Source organism: Pipra filicauda, unplaced genomic scaffold (genome assembly GCF_003945595.2).
Source record: "Pipra filicauda isolate LSUMZ 115617 unplaced genomic scaffold, ASM394559v2 scaffold113_size4260070_pilon, whole genome shotgun sequence".
NCBI classification, from domain to species: Eukaryota; Metazoa; Chordata; class Aves; order Passeriformes; family Pipridae; genus Pipra; species Pipra filicauda.
This window is the reverse complement of record NW_024103585.1, coordinates 1,680,381-1,696,037: the sequence shown is the minus strand read 5'-3', so window position 1 is coordinate 1,696,037 and position 15,657 is coordinate 1,680,381.

The window sequence follows — 15,657 nt, the reverse complement described above, 5'->3', positions numbered from 1 at the left end:
GGACCACAGTGGGTCATCTTGAATATCTCCACTGAGGTAGAATCCAGAACCTCTCTGGGCAACCTGTTTCAGTGCACAGTTACGTGCACAGTAAAGAAGTTCTTCCTCATATTCAGGTGGTACTTCCTGTCATTAGTTTCTGCTGTTGCCTCTTTCCTATTGCTTGGCATCACTGAGAATAGCCTGGCTGCGTCCTCTTGCAACCTCCTTTTGGACACTTACAGACATTGATGAAGTCCCCTCTCAGTTGTCTCTCTTTGAGGCTGAACAGGCCCAACTCCCTTGGCCTTTCCTCATAAGAAAGATTCTCCAGTCCCCTAATCATCTTTGTAGCCCTCTGCTGGACCCGCTAGGGCCAAGTAAAATGTCCTGAGTTATACCTGTCAGATTCGGGTATGTTATACTCTTTAGTGATGTGGAGTACTTCAATTATTCAAACAGTATCTCAAAATCTTGCTCTTAACGGCTATTTCTTACAATGTTTTCCACAAAAATCTACTCAAGTGTAACAAATTCCGAACTTTTAGCTACAAATTCATTTTATCTTGGGATAGTTTGGATAAAAGTAATTCTTTCATTTCCTTTATCAAGACATATTGTCACCAAAAATTAGAAAATATTATTTTTTCTCTGTAAAATAGAATAATATAATGGTCTAGAATGGTAGACTTAGAGTATACCATAAGAAATTACATAGACAAAGAAGGAAGAAATACTATCATAAAACACCATTTAATCCATGCCTTAGGGTGAAATAGCTGTTGAAGAGCATAATGAACTAAAACAAATAATCTGGTGGTTTCAATCCATGCTTATGATATCTTTAATACAATAAAAATCCCTGAAAATAAGTGATTTTTAAATAAATGAAATGGAAGAATATAAATCATCCTTCATACTTGAACTTATTAAAATATTTCAAGTATTTTTAAGGTATCCCAATTATTACTTCACAATATAGCCCTTCTTTGCATGGAACAAAGCAATAATTCTCTTGTGATATGCAAGACAAACAGGGTTTAATTGTAATGGAAACAAGCTGCTTGTATGGCACAATGAGTGCGAGTTACAGCTTTTTACCTTTTTGTTTCCAAGTCAGATCCTGCCCAAACATCTGATCTTCTAATTCCTTTATGTACAGACAAGTCCTGGGGAAGCCAGGAGGAATTCTCTTCACAGAATTTACTCAGTCTGCAATCTCAACTCTTACTTTATTGACAATTAAGAGCGTTATTACTGTACAGTGAGTTCTCAGTCAACAATTAGCACTATTTACCTATTTATTCACCCCAATAAATGTAGAGACCCAGGAGGAAAGTCCCAGTGCTTTAGGCACTTGTGTATTGACAAACTAACCCTGTTTCCAGACTTTACAGTGAGAGGCAAAAGCTGAGAAGGTAAATACATGATTGTTTTTTTCGGAGACTTCCATAGGGCAATGATGTAGTTCAGAAGTTTAGTAGTTTGTTGGTTGGATGGCCATATCCAAAGAGTTACAGGCCAATGGCTCAGAGTCTGAGTGGAAACCAGTAACAAGTCCTGTCCCTCAAGGGTCTGTACTGGTTCCAATACTATTTATTGTTTTGATCAATGACATAGATAGTAGGATCAACTGCACCTTCAGCAAGTATGCAAATTACATCAAGTTGAGTGTTATGGTCCACATACTGGAGGGAAGGGATGTCATCCAGAGGGACCCTGACAGGTTTGAGAGGTGGGCCCATGCAAACCTCATGAAGATCAGCAAGGCCAAGTGCAAGCTGCAGGATGTGGGGCAGGGTCATCTCCAGTATCAATAGAGAGTTGGAGTTGAATGGATGGGAGCAGTCCTGAGGAGAAAGGCTTGGGGATACTGGTGGATAAAAATTTGGACATGACCCATCAACGTGTGCTTGCAGCTCAGAATGCAAACTGTATCCTGGGCTGCATCAAAAGAGATGGGACAAGCAGGTCAAGATAGGTGATTCTGCCTCTCTACTCTGCTCTGGTGTGACCCCACCTGGAGTACTGTGTCCAGCGCTGGAGTCCCCAGCACAGGAAATTCATGGACCTGTTGGATCAGGTCCAGAGGAGGGTCACAAAAATGATCAGAAGGCTGGAACACCTCTCCTATGAGAAAGGCTGAGACAGTTGGGGTTGTTCAGCCTGAAGGAGTCTCCAAGGAGACCTTATTGTGGCCTCTCAGTTCTTAGAGGGATCTTACAGACTTTTACTAAGGCCTGTAGGGACAGAACAAGGGACAACGGTTTTAATCTGAAAGAAGTAGGTTTAAAATGGACTTGAAGAACAAATTTTTTACAATGAGATTGATGAGACACTGGAAAAGGTTGCTCAGAGTGAAGTAGCATGGTGTAGTGTAGTGCAGTGTAGTGTAAATACCCCTCCCTGGAGTTGTTCAAGGTCAGGTTGGATGGGGAGGAAGTGGTGGAAGGTGTCCCTGCCCATGGCAGGGGAGTTGGAAGTAGATGATATTTATAAGTCTCTTCCAACATAAACCATTCTTTGACTCTATGGGAAAGTCACAAATTTCCTGACTCACCATCCAAACATCTTTAGATCAAAATTAGAGTGGACAAAACCTCTTCTAAGGATAAATCTTTTAATTCTTGTGAGTCAGGAAACTGAGACTTCTGTGAAGCAGAAATGCTATGTCCACGTGTAGGAAGCAAAACACTCTGATAGTGGGAAAAAGCAGCAAAAATAAGACAAAGAAAATACTGTGCCCATCAACCATTCAGGTGCAACTTATACGTGTCTTTACAATTTTCAATGATGCATAAACTTATTTTCCTGCCTTCACATTTTCATTTTTGTTGAGATTTGAATATAAAATACAAGTCCCATATTAATTTAATCATTTAATCTCTGTTTAGCCTGAATGAATCTATTAATATTCAGGGCTGGACATAAAAAAAAAATCAAAGATAGAAGTTCTCATGGGTGGATGAGTCATCATTTTTCCCTTGGAATATGTTTTCCATTTATACAAAGGCAAAAAGTTGTTGTCAGTATAATACAAAAAAAAAAGAAAAAATATTTAGAAAATGTATATTTCCAGGTCAAAACTGATTCAGGCTGCTGGTTTCTTGCAGAGGAATTAATCCCACCGACCTTTCAATATCTACAGTGTTGATGTCTACTTTTGAGCTGTTATCATGGCTCCATTGGTAGTCAATAAAAAGAAGTCAGCACTTTTAGGGTGTGGTTTGTCCACCATATTTGAGGTACTCAAGATGAAATGCAATGCTCCCTAAGTCTGATAACATAAATCTTAATACATTACTGAAAAGGGTTAAAAGACTTGTTGGAAATTAATTGCAGTGACACCGAAAGTAAATAATGAGGTCACATGTTTAGAAGGGATGCTGAAAACCAGAAAGAGACAAAAAAACCCCCTAAGGATTAAGTGTACAGAAAAACCACTCTATGGTGAGATTCTAGACAACCTCTGTCTATCCTGTTTTCCAGGAAAAAGTTAAAAATTTGTCTTGTTTACAAAAGAGAAATAAAGACAATTGCAAGAATTGCTCATCAGACAGGCTTTTATATAAAAAATAAGGTCCTCTTCTGAAATCAATTTGGCTCAAGGTCAGCCTGGATTTTAAGACAGTTTAATTTTGAGGGTAGTTAATTTAATTGCTAGAACAAATAAGAATATGAAATATGTCTTTTTAATACCTATATTTTTGGACTGGATGAAGTCTCCAAATTCAAATTTCTTAATAAAAAAAGTTTCAGGAATTTGGAATGCTTTTATTTTGCTTTGTTATAGTGCAATATAACATCATAATTTCTAGTGAAACCAGTTCAAAGCATGAAGACTTTAAATATGTCTACCTGAAGCTCTTCTCTTACCTGAATCAAAACCACACCACTCTACAGTGTTCAGTGAAGCAGTTTGGTTTCATCAGGGAACTCTTTGTCTGGGGGAATGATTCTGTCAACATTTTTTGCAAATCATGTTTAATAATTGACCACAGGAAGAGCTTACTAATGATACAACTGATTCTTCATCACTAATTCTTTAAATCTGTTTAGGATGTGTTTCTGAAATATCCATCATATGTAATCAAAAGTTATGAGTTTGGTGTAGGGATGATTAGGTGAAACTGCCGGATCTGAGTTATTCAAAAGGTCAGACTAGATAATCATAACTGTTCTCTGTGACCTCATAGGCTATTCATTTTATGCATTAGGCCTTCTGCATTTGATTTTAAATATGCTTGGCTCCCCTATACAGCAATGGAGATTATTAAACACATATGGCCAGAATTTAAAATTCCATTCCCTGTGCTATTGCTATTGCTGATCATTTCAGACAGTGTAACTTCATTTGAAATTTCCCCAGAGAGGTTAGCTTAGAAGTAAAGGGTTGGAAAAGGGAAGATACAAAACAAAAATCAAGGTTTGTATAGATTTGTTATCAACAATGAAGGCCTGCCCTGGTAGCGTTAAGGATTCCTATGCAACTTAGTCTCAAGAATGGGGATTCCCACTGATTGATCTTTCTCTTACCTGTCCCTTATCTGTCATTGGTAAATGACATCAACTCCAGTAGTTGTTAGAAGAGAGGAACCAAACTAGGCTTAGGATGTAAAGACATCCTTTAAGCTACAGTTACAAATGTTAGCTTGCCTATGGGTCAGACATACCCCACACGAACAAAGACCTCATTTTCTCCTACCTACCACTCACAGTTTTTGGCTCTCAGTCAATAGCAATTCAAATAAAGAACTGACAAACAGGGAAAACTGATTCAGGATCCAACTTGAGCAAGCAGAGGGAAATAAGTATGAATGTGAGTTGCAGGCTAATTTGGCCTATTATCCTCTCTTGCATACTTCTTGTTATTCACCTTTCACATATTTATCCTGAATCTCCTTACAAAAAGCAGCCTCTTGCAGCTTTGATTCCAATTTACTGTCCCTAACATTTGGTTAACATTCTCCATGTTGTACTATGATTGCACTCCAGTTCCTTCCCCCACATGCTACTCATCAACCCAATTTATTGACTCATAGAGTTACTAAGGAGATGCTTATCAAGCAGAATAAACACCCCTCTGCTTGCCAACTGGTACTGTGTAAATTGGCTTTGCTTCAGTGTCCAGTCATATTTTAACAAACCCTTGACAGTGCCTCAAAATGCTTTGCTTTGTGTTCTGCTTTGCCAGTAGAGAACATTTCTAGTGGCACAAAGGAGGTCTGTATTTTAAAACCTTTTTTTTTCAGTCCTGATTTCAATACTTGCGTGCTTTCATGCTTTATCTCCAGCCTAACTCATCGTAGTCTCTAGGAAAACATTTCGCATAACTTCTTATTGCCATGCTATCCAACATCATTAAATTTGTTCACTGGTGCACATATGTAAATGTATTTTGGCTCAATGACTATTACTGAATTGACCTGGTAACCAAATGTTGCAATAGCGCTGAGCAATTCTGAGTTACTGAAGTATACAAGTGACTTAGGAAACCTTTTTACTCTAGTATGTTGATGACCTGTTGCTGCGAAGTTTCAATAGAAGCATTGTGTGCATTGATTGTATTGATGCATATTTCATTATCGAACTTGTAAACTCTGACTACTAAAAGGACAAGTGAGTTATTCCAATGAGCAGTGTGCTCTGCCATAGTCTATATGTATTCTGGGGATTCAACAAGGTTTTTCTAAGTTTTTCAGTGCCCAAGCTCTACCATGCATCAAGAAATCATATCATAATATTGAGAGTCATGTAATGCTTGCATTGTTCCAATACTTTCATGTTCTTCTAAAACACAATCACTGAATTCTTCACAAATCAGAGGACACAAAGTTCACTGGCACCATGGGGCTGTAGCAAGCCCTTTCCTTTCTCCCTTTTTCTTTCGTTCTTGTAACACAGCTGTTTATACAGAAGGGAAACAATGTTGAGTTTGTTAACAGCTGGCAGTTAGTAGTAATTTATTATGGAATGGGTCTTGAAATGTCCCGATCTCCTTGACGATGAAAAACCAAAAGACTGTGTTGCTTTCAAAATCTTGCTTTGGGACTAGAAGTGGAGTTTGAGGCTGTGCCAATTCCAGACTCATGAAAGCTGCATAGAGAAAAGGGGGTCAATTCCTCAGCTTCTACTTAAAGCAAAATGAGCTTCGTAAGACAGGATTTGTTTCCGCCTATTGACATCAAGACCCATCAAAATATCAGTCTTACTGGGACTTGGCATATCTCTTTTCCTGTTTTTTGAGATAATGGAATTTACTTGATTTCACCTGCCACTCTGGGCACGCACACTTTTCATTCCATGAAAAGGTTTTGTTATTTTGATACAGGAGGAAACATACTCCTCATATTAAATGGTGGCATATAGTAGGTTACTGGAAATCAGCTCAAACACTCCAGGGAGAAAAGATGAAAAAAGTTCTATAGAGATGTTCCAGAACAAAGATTCATGAAGGGGAATAAGGATAGCAGAAAATAGGGGTAAAACTATTCAAGCACAGATGTATTGGGCAGGAGCGTTAGCCTACTGAGAAATGACCCCTCCAAACCAACTTGATGAATGGATAAAATCCATTCGTTTACTGCAAATACTCTTCTGGAAATATTTTCTTCCCTTAAACAATTTCCTAGTGCTACGGGGGAGACGCTGGTGGTGTAAAATTAGCAAGGTGCTTTGCCAGCATGTAACACTCTGTTGGATTCTCCACTTCCCAGCCATGGAGCTGAGAAATGCTGTGGGGCTTGAGACAGCACTCCTGACACAGCAACCAGAGTGGGGGGACCACACAGATCCCTCAGTCACGGCATAGGCAGCACAGAGACAGCAGCTCCATGCTGTTTGCACAAACGGTAGGGGACAGATGCATTTTCTGCCTGAATAAAGGACTATACAGAGGGAAGAACCTGAACAGGTTTCAGAGGAAACTGCTGTTAGGCACAGAGATGATAGGAGGAGTCCATTTGAGCAAATGAAATTGCAAGATAATAACAGTCAGGGCTAATATAGGGGTTATTCATGTTATAACCTGTATTTTAAGTGGATACTTTTTAAGCAAATAAGGTTACTGCAATTGTAAAAATATATAAAAAGAGGCAAACTTGTGAAATTGCCTTAAAAATATATTCTACACATTGAGACCTCAGAGCATCATTCAAATAATGATAAAAAAATGTCAGGAATATACATACTAATAATGATGTATTTAAAGTCCTTTGGTAACAATTTGATACTTATTTGTGTTTTGCCCAGTAAGTTGTTAGTGAGAAATGCAGGTTTCTACAGGTAGAGATAACTTTATTGAATCAGACCCCTAGTCCTCCTGCATCCTGACCACCCCATACAGCAGAAATAACACATTGCTGTGGGTAATCTTCATATTCATTCTGGCAGCTAAGAGCTTCCAGTGAAGAACACTTATGAGGAAGGCCAAGGGAGTCTTCTGTCATCCCATTAATTCTCACACTCTTCCCTTCCCCATCTCCTCTTCCGTTCCCTCAGAGGCAAGGACTAGGAGGCTGCTTAAGTTACTTAACAGGTGTGTTGTGGTGCCATGATGCAGTCATGGCCCACAAATCACCCAATGCAAAGACCCTACTTCATCACATGCTAATCTTGATGGTACTCTCTGTAGGAGCTGCCAGAGCTGCATCTGCCCAAGTCCCAGCTTTTTGAGAGTTCTTTTCTTTGAGATCCGAAACCCCCAGGCACCAAAGGGAGCTCTCAAAGCATTCATTTGCTTCTCTTTGTGCTCTCTGTTCTTGTTTACCACAGTTCCTGTAAACTGCTACTGTACCTGTGTGTTTAACATTTAAACTGACCTCTACCAGCCTGAACAACTCTCCACAACTCCCTTTGCTATTAGGTACCAATTAATTTATCAATCAATCAATCAATCAATCAATCAATCAATCATTTTTATTAATCTCATAAGTAAGTGTGGTGCTTTATCTAGACCTCTAAGTACTTATTTGTCCTCCAATGCAGTGGAATAAAAAAGGTAAATTAGACTCAAACAGTCAAAGAACCTCTTGCCGGAGTACAAACCTACTCTTGTTGAGGCCAGCAGGAATTTCAATGATGGAGAAGAAGAGGTGGGGGCTCTGCAATGTTAACATCCAGTAACAGCAGTGGGATTTGGCAGTGATGTTCTTCAGTATCTTATGCAGGACCATATCCTTACTGAATAATTTCAGTGGTGGACAGGCTAGTATCTCTTTAGTCCACCAAACAAATCCACATGTGGCTTTTTGTCCTTTGTCATGTCATGACTCCTCAAAGTTTATTCTCCAAATCACTTATCACCTTTCAAAAACATAGCTTAAGATCTTGTTCTGTTTACAAAGGTGCTGGTTTTACCCACGTGGCTATCAGTGGCACATGAATTCAGTGGTGCTAGCTTTACACTGGGATGAACAGAGACTCAGGCCTGGAGGCCACAAAATGTCTGGCAAAGTATCAGCTCATGAAAGCAATTTGTTATAATATCATACAGAATAAATTATGGCTGACATATCTGCTGGAGCGATTTTTAAAGGAAATAATTCATAAAGCTGAGAGGTGTGAAGCAGTGAACATAATCTACATTGACTGGGAAAAAAAAAAAGCTGTACCTCAGAGGAAACAAGGGGTTAGCAACAAGCTCAGAGAGCATTGTTCTGGTCGTGATAAAGACCTGTCTGAAGGGCTTTGTGCTGGTGATATCACTGCTGTGGGAGGAAATAGCTTAGCGAGGTAATAAATGGAGAATTATACAGCTTTATTTTTCTCCCCACTTAGAAATGACTTAATCATGCTGACAGGATCTCCACTAATTTCCACTGTATATAGAGTACCTTATACTGGAGCCAAGCAAGTGTCAGTCTAATAACTTAGCTTTTTCCATCCATTATATTCTCATGTGTCATTGGTGTAGATTTCTGTTTGAAGCATTATTGTATTTAGCAAAAAAAAAAAAAATAATTAAAAAGAAACAAAGAAAATTACTAATTTTGAAAGTGAGGTAAGTCTTAGGCCTCAAGGCCAAAGGCAACAGGTAGGACTTGGTGTTCTCTATAAATACAGAAGGAAGATATGGTAGATTGGAGGAGCAGTTAGAATTCAGATGGTAAAAGAGTAGTTTCAGCTGTCATTTAAATCAACATGAGCAGCACCTAGATAGGTGAGCATGGAAATGGATCACTGAGCCAGAATCTCTTCTCATCTCACTGCTAGAGATCAGGAATAATCTGTTTTTATTTTATACAAAATTGATAAGGGAAGAAATACACTCAATGAGAAATTTGAGTGTCACAGAAATCAAAGACAAACTGGAGCACAGTGTAGCTCATATGACAAGAGGAAGAACAGAAATGAGAAGAAATTACTTTATTTCTCAGCAAAGGATGTAAGGCCACATTCTGGCTTATATGAGCCTCTAGGGAAAAAAGCCCGGACTCAGACAGACACACTGTCGTGCCTAGCTAGGGCCAACTGAGTGTCACAGGGACTCCACAAAGGCAGAAGAGGGCACAAATAAATATGCAAAAATGATGACAGAGCTCAAAGGGATGAATCACAAACGGAAGCTGGAACAACTGTCACTACAACATATTCATGCATTGTGTCATGGCCTAATGTCAGAAAGTAATAAGGAAAAATTATAAAATACCAATTAAACGCTGCAAATGAGCTAAACAGTTCAGAAAAGGGTTTTAAAAGCTCTTACACTACTAGTAAAAATACCTTAACAGATGCATAAATGCACCTTGGGATGAATGCATTATGCATTATGGATTCAGGACTGCCATTATAACCCTCCTAATCACTTTTTCCCTTGGTCGTGCGTTGTACATCTGTGACTTGTTGGCAAGATATTTCAGTGAGAGGAACTTGCAATTTTAGCTAGTCTTTTCTCTTTGGAGAGCTTGGCTGTTGGTTTTACTCTTTCCATGCTTCTGAATTTCTGCATTGCAACCTTTTGAAAGCATATGGTGCAAAGTGCTTTCTAAAAAGCCTTTCAGTATCTATAAATAGAAAAATGAGACCATAACCAACAAAAGAAGTCAGCTCTATGATCTCATTTCAAACAGCATAAGCCCCAGCACTACTAATGGCATAAATATCAGAATATGATGAACCACAGAACATAAAAAAGACTTCAGCAGTTCTGAGAAGATTTCTCTGCTTTTAAATTTGCCTGATAGTCCAGAGTACAAACTGGCATCTTTCTTTGGCAACATCACTAGTCCTTTCCAGTGAGGAAACAGCACAACACAAGTGATAACTAGAATACACAGAGCAAGGCTCCACTTTCCATTGAAAGTTGAGCTCTGAGATGTCAGCAGAGGTGAACAAAAGCACACAGTCATTAGTGAAAAACATACTTCTGCAGACATGTGACCATGAGTCCTGCACTGCAGCCAAAAGCATTGCTAAGAACCCCCAGCTGTATGTTGTGACAGCATGAGGAGAAAAGACTAGAGAATAAGATGACTTATCTGTCCACAATCTGTTTCCCTCTCCAGCAATGGGAGACCTGATAGTTTTGAAAGTACCTTCTCACAGTCAGCATTGTCAATATCATGGCAATATGCACTATGATTTTGAACACTGCAGTGTATGAACCTCTCTCCTGGATATGGTTTGGACATAATGATGCAGCACTTTTCATCGATCCATTTTGCTAGTGTCCAATCAAGCTAAAGAAGAAATAAAACACACTTTTTTTTTATCAATAGCCTTTCCATATTACTTCTGATGTCTAAATAATCCATCATTACCTGGGTTTAGGGATAAGCAAATATGTAGAAATCTATCACAGCGGACAACCTAATATATCTGTACAGGAGTTAGAGAGAATATGTTGGTCACATAATTAAACAATTTTCAAAAGGCAAACATTGCTCAAAAGGCAAATAGTGTTGAACTTTAAAATGGTTGAGATGAACAACTACCCATCTTCACCCAGCATTTTTTTGGAGAAAATTAAGGAGTTAATAGAGTGGGTAGCAGAATTTTCCTGGAAAATACATTAATTCTGATGCTATGTGAACTGTCTGTTTCTTGACATGCTTGGTAAATTTAATTCAGAGGGTGGGATTCATTTCACCTAACGTGTAATGTCAGCCGTAAGCTGGTCATTCTAGGTGCTGTTTGTAGTCAAGGGAAGAAAAAAAGCAATTTTAGAACATGACTGATGTGATGGTTTTAAGGCATCTGCTTTCAGAGAAGATGAATTGAACCACAGAAGTCTTCATTATCTGTAAAAGGAACCCAGAAGTAAACACCCCCTTTAGAAACAGGATAGCCTTTAGTTTCCTGTCCTTCCTGTTTCATAAGAAAAAAAAGAATCTCATAAAGTTACAAAGGAAAACCCTCTCTGAATACCAACATCCATAAAATAACAAATCAATAATAATATTAGATGATCTCAAACTGTTTTCATAGTAGGCAAATATACCTATTCCAGTTTTTCTGAGAGAAGTGTGAAAAAATTCATCTATGGTCACGGAGAAGGTCAGTACCAGAAGCAGAAACAAAGGCCATGTCTCCTGCCTTCCTGTGTGCTCTTTCAGCTCAACAAACCTACCCTTAATTTCTGTGTTCTAGTTATGAGATTTAACTTTATAGCTCTAGTTAATCTTTCTGAACTTTTCTGACTGTCTCCATAGACGGTCTCTGAGGGAACATTATTGGCCTTTCCCACTGACATTTAGAGCTGAGAATACAGTTGTGTCACCTCTCCTTTTCACCTTGTAAGGCATCACCGTCTCCCACATGTCTGCTTTTGGGGCAATTTTGAGAGTTGTCCCGCCTACTCTTTTCTGCAGCAGAAGCTCAACTAGAGGTTGCCAAAAACATCGACATCTACAGGGCTGGTTACATCATCAGTCTCTCTAGCCCTCTTTTGAAACACAAAACTGGTCACCAGAGAGTAGATACTAAGGAAAAAAAAAAAAAGAAAGTCAGAATGACTGATTGAAGTTCTTGCTGGCCAAGTCTTAGGAACACAAGTTTCAGAAAACTTCTAAAGGCTTATCAAGGTTACTGACTTGTAAAGTTGTATCCACAAACATGGGATTTAGGCAAAAAACCCTCCAGAAACAGAATACATTATTTTATCTGAAATTTATAGAGTTTTGTTATTATATGAGGGTTTCTTAGTCAGAAGCCTTGACATAGATCTGAAGCAATTCTCTGAGACATACAGCTTCATGAGCCGTGCCAAAGAGATTCTGGGGATTTACAGTGTACACCAATTTTAATGCAGTGTAACAAATTCTCTTCTGCTGCATAGATATGTAAACTCCACTAAATTCAGCAGTCTTCCAACAAAGATGTGCAGGAGAAACACATATAGAGCAAAAGATATTTAAATTCTGCCCCCCAAAGCCTTTTACTGATCGGGGGGTGAGGTCAGTAGTGTACAGACAGGCCAAAAGTGTCAACCTCACTGCCCAAAAAGGGGGATTGTAGTAGAACAATGAATCCACCAAAGACTTCTACCCTCCTGAGGCAGTGACTGCAGGCTGGCAGGGCACCCTACAGCATCTCACCTGGCACAAGGGGTCTGTGCTTGGGTAACTGCATCCCCTGTGACAGGCATCCCACTGATTTCAGTGGTATTGCTTGACATCTGTCACACCCATAGTACCTGCATGCAAAGTAGGTAGAGAGATTGTAAGCATCAGATGAAGACAAGATGAATGCATTTTTTTAGAAATATGTAGTTGGGGTGAAGTGCAGGACCCGATCTTTGTGAGAAAAGGGATTATTCAGAGATTTCTAAAGACAAGAAAAGGTTTTGCTTAGTGTCATTCCCAATTACTGAGACAGAGGAAAACCAAACATGTTCCCAATCTTTACTGTTGCGTTTATAAACAGAAGGTAATTCCATTTAGGAGCATGTGAATTTTTCTCTTCAAATTTGTCAACAAAATTATTACATCTGGATCTGGACACAGTCTGTTAGAGTGGTTTTGTAAAACAAATAAGAAGCAAACCAAGTTCAGTATCATGTCTGTTTGATACGCATAAATCCCAGTTCCAGCAGGGCTTAATTACGGTTAGATGATATGATGCAGAATCTAACTGATCCTTTCTTAAACCAGCTAATCGATCCTGTCAATGGTTTCCATCTTTAAAATCGTGTTCAATTGCTGTGAAAGGAACACAAACCTCTGTTACTCTCTTCCTATAAATGAATGTTACAGCTAGTATGGTAAGCAGGCAGCCTGAATTTCTGCACTGCCAGATCTTCCAGAGAAGCTTCAGACATTAAAGATCTAAAAGGACGCTGTTGTTAGATCTTATATCCTGCATAAACAGTCTGAGGAGTTTGAACCACTGATTTGAGTAAGCTGAGCAACAACATTCTGTTGAAAAAGTTTTTCTTAATTCATAGGTTTGATTCTCTCCCTTCCTCTTCAAAAGATAATGAAACCTGTGAAATAACACTACTTTTAAGAAAAACAAGAAAGCAAAAGAAAACAACATTTTCAGAATTACTTTCTTGAGACTATACATATAATACTACAACTGTTTGAGCGTTTATTCTTTTATATATGTCTCCCTAAATAAAATTGTTGAGAAACAGAGGATTAGAGCATGGGATGACACTTAATCTCAATTTAAAGAGTGAAAGAGATGACAAAGCTCCAGTATCCCTTTTTGCTTTTTCCAATGATCTATTAAGCCACCGTTTTAAAGTATTACATCTAACGAGATATGCAAATAAGTCTCTTCTGTGGAACTTCATGTTCTAAACCAATATAAAATGGATAAATTAAATCTAAAAAAAAACTTGCTGTGAGGATGTATAGATTTTGAAGGCCCTGTTTTACAAAATGGCAGTCTTGTTTGCCGAGATGGAAAATACATTTTGCTAATTTTAATGCCCACAGCAAATCACAAGATTGTTAATTCATCACAACAGACTCTCAAGTGTGTCTGACATAATTCTCCCTTTAAAAAGTTATGATGATGAATTAAAAAAATGCAATAGTAATGGCAAACCTCACCATTCTAAAATTTGGGGTGACATCTTAGATTCTGAGGGTGGATTAGACATTGACTTCCCTACACATCTGTTTCAACAGTGTTACAAAGAAAGGATCACAATCTGGCTTCACTAACAATCATAGTAAGAAATCAAAATGTACATTTTACATGCGTTGCAAATATTTCACAAACTGTTTAGCACACAAGTCAAGCGTTCCCATGGACACTCTGATTCTCTGTGTAGTTCATCTCTGAAAATAACTTTTCCTGTAAAAATGACCTTGTGAATTAATTGTTACTTACTGCTTACTTGTTGCTTTTAAGAAGCAGTCAAAAGTTAAAATTATTCAAGAGCCATTCGAAGTTGTTTGAATAACAGCATTTTTTGTTGTTGTGTAGCATTAATCCCAGAAGAGTCACAGGGATGCATGAGGAACATGGTTGAAATTAAATGTTCTATCATGCAGCTAGACAAGAGCGTGAAACACACAGTGACCTTGAATCTTCTCTGTTTTTTTTCTAGAATTTATCAGTTATTCCTTTTCCAAGATAAAAAAAAATAAAATCTGTGTCTAAAAGTGTTTCTCCAGAACTTTTAACTTCCTGGATCTCGTATTAAACAAACCTCCTTTCTTAGTTATTTCAGTTTGGACCACAGCTCTTTGTAACAGCACTTTTATATCCTGCAATTTAGATGAACCTATAGTAACAGTATTCATATGAACTTCCATATTAGGAATGTCATGATAAAATTTCTAAACAGAATCCATCACATTTTAATATTAAAAATCAATTGAAGCATTACTAGTGTGATACCTGGACTGAGGTCAAGGATGCTGTCAGGTGGGGTGCTACTCCTAAGCAAGTTTATTTGAAATTTCTGAACACTACATTGGATTACCTTGATTCCTAAATATAAGTGATCAAACATACAAGAGGAAAATGACTCAATATATTGTGATTTCTTCCCCGCTGGGACCCATGCCCCATGCAGCCACTTACTCTCCCACCAGTAGGATCACGGAGAGAACTAGAAGGATAAAAGCTCATGGGTTGAGATAAAGACAATTTGATAGGGAAAGCAAAAGCCGTGCACAACAAGCAAAGAAAAACAAAGAATTATTCACTGCTTCCTGTGGGCAGGCAGGTATTCAGCCATCTCCAGGACAGCAGGGCCTCATCAAGCATAATGGTTACTTGGGAAGACAAACACCATCCCTCCAAAACCTCTCCCCTTCCTCCTTCTTCCCTCCACTTTATATACTGAGCATGATATCATATAGTATGGAATATCCCTTTGATCAGTTGAGGTCATCTGTCCCAGCTGTGTCTCCTCCCAGCCTCCCATGCATCCTCAACTTCCTTGCCACTGTGGCTGTGCAAAAAGCAGAAAAGGCCTTGGCTCTGTGTAAGCACTGCTCAGCAATAGTAAAAGCATCTCTATATTAGCAACCCCGTGTTCAGCACAAATTCAAAACATAGCCCCATACTAATCACTGTGAAGAAAATTAACTCTACCCCAGCTGAAACCAGCACAAATGGGTTTTTACAAAACAGCAAACTGTCAGAAGAAAAGCAGACAAAGTAGTAAGAGTTAAAGATGACTGTTTACATAATCCATATTATGCATATTATTATTAAACTCATATTTGACTTTCTGAAAAGTAATGGGATGTGTAAAAAATATATAGGAAATAA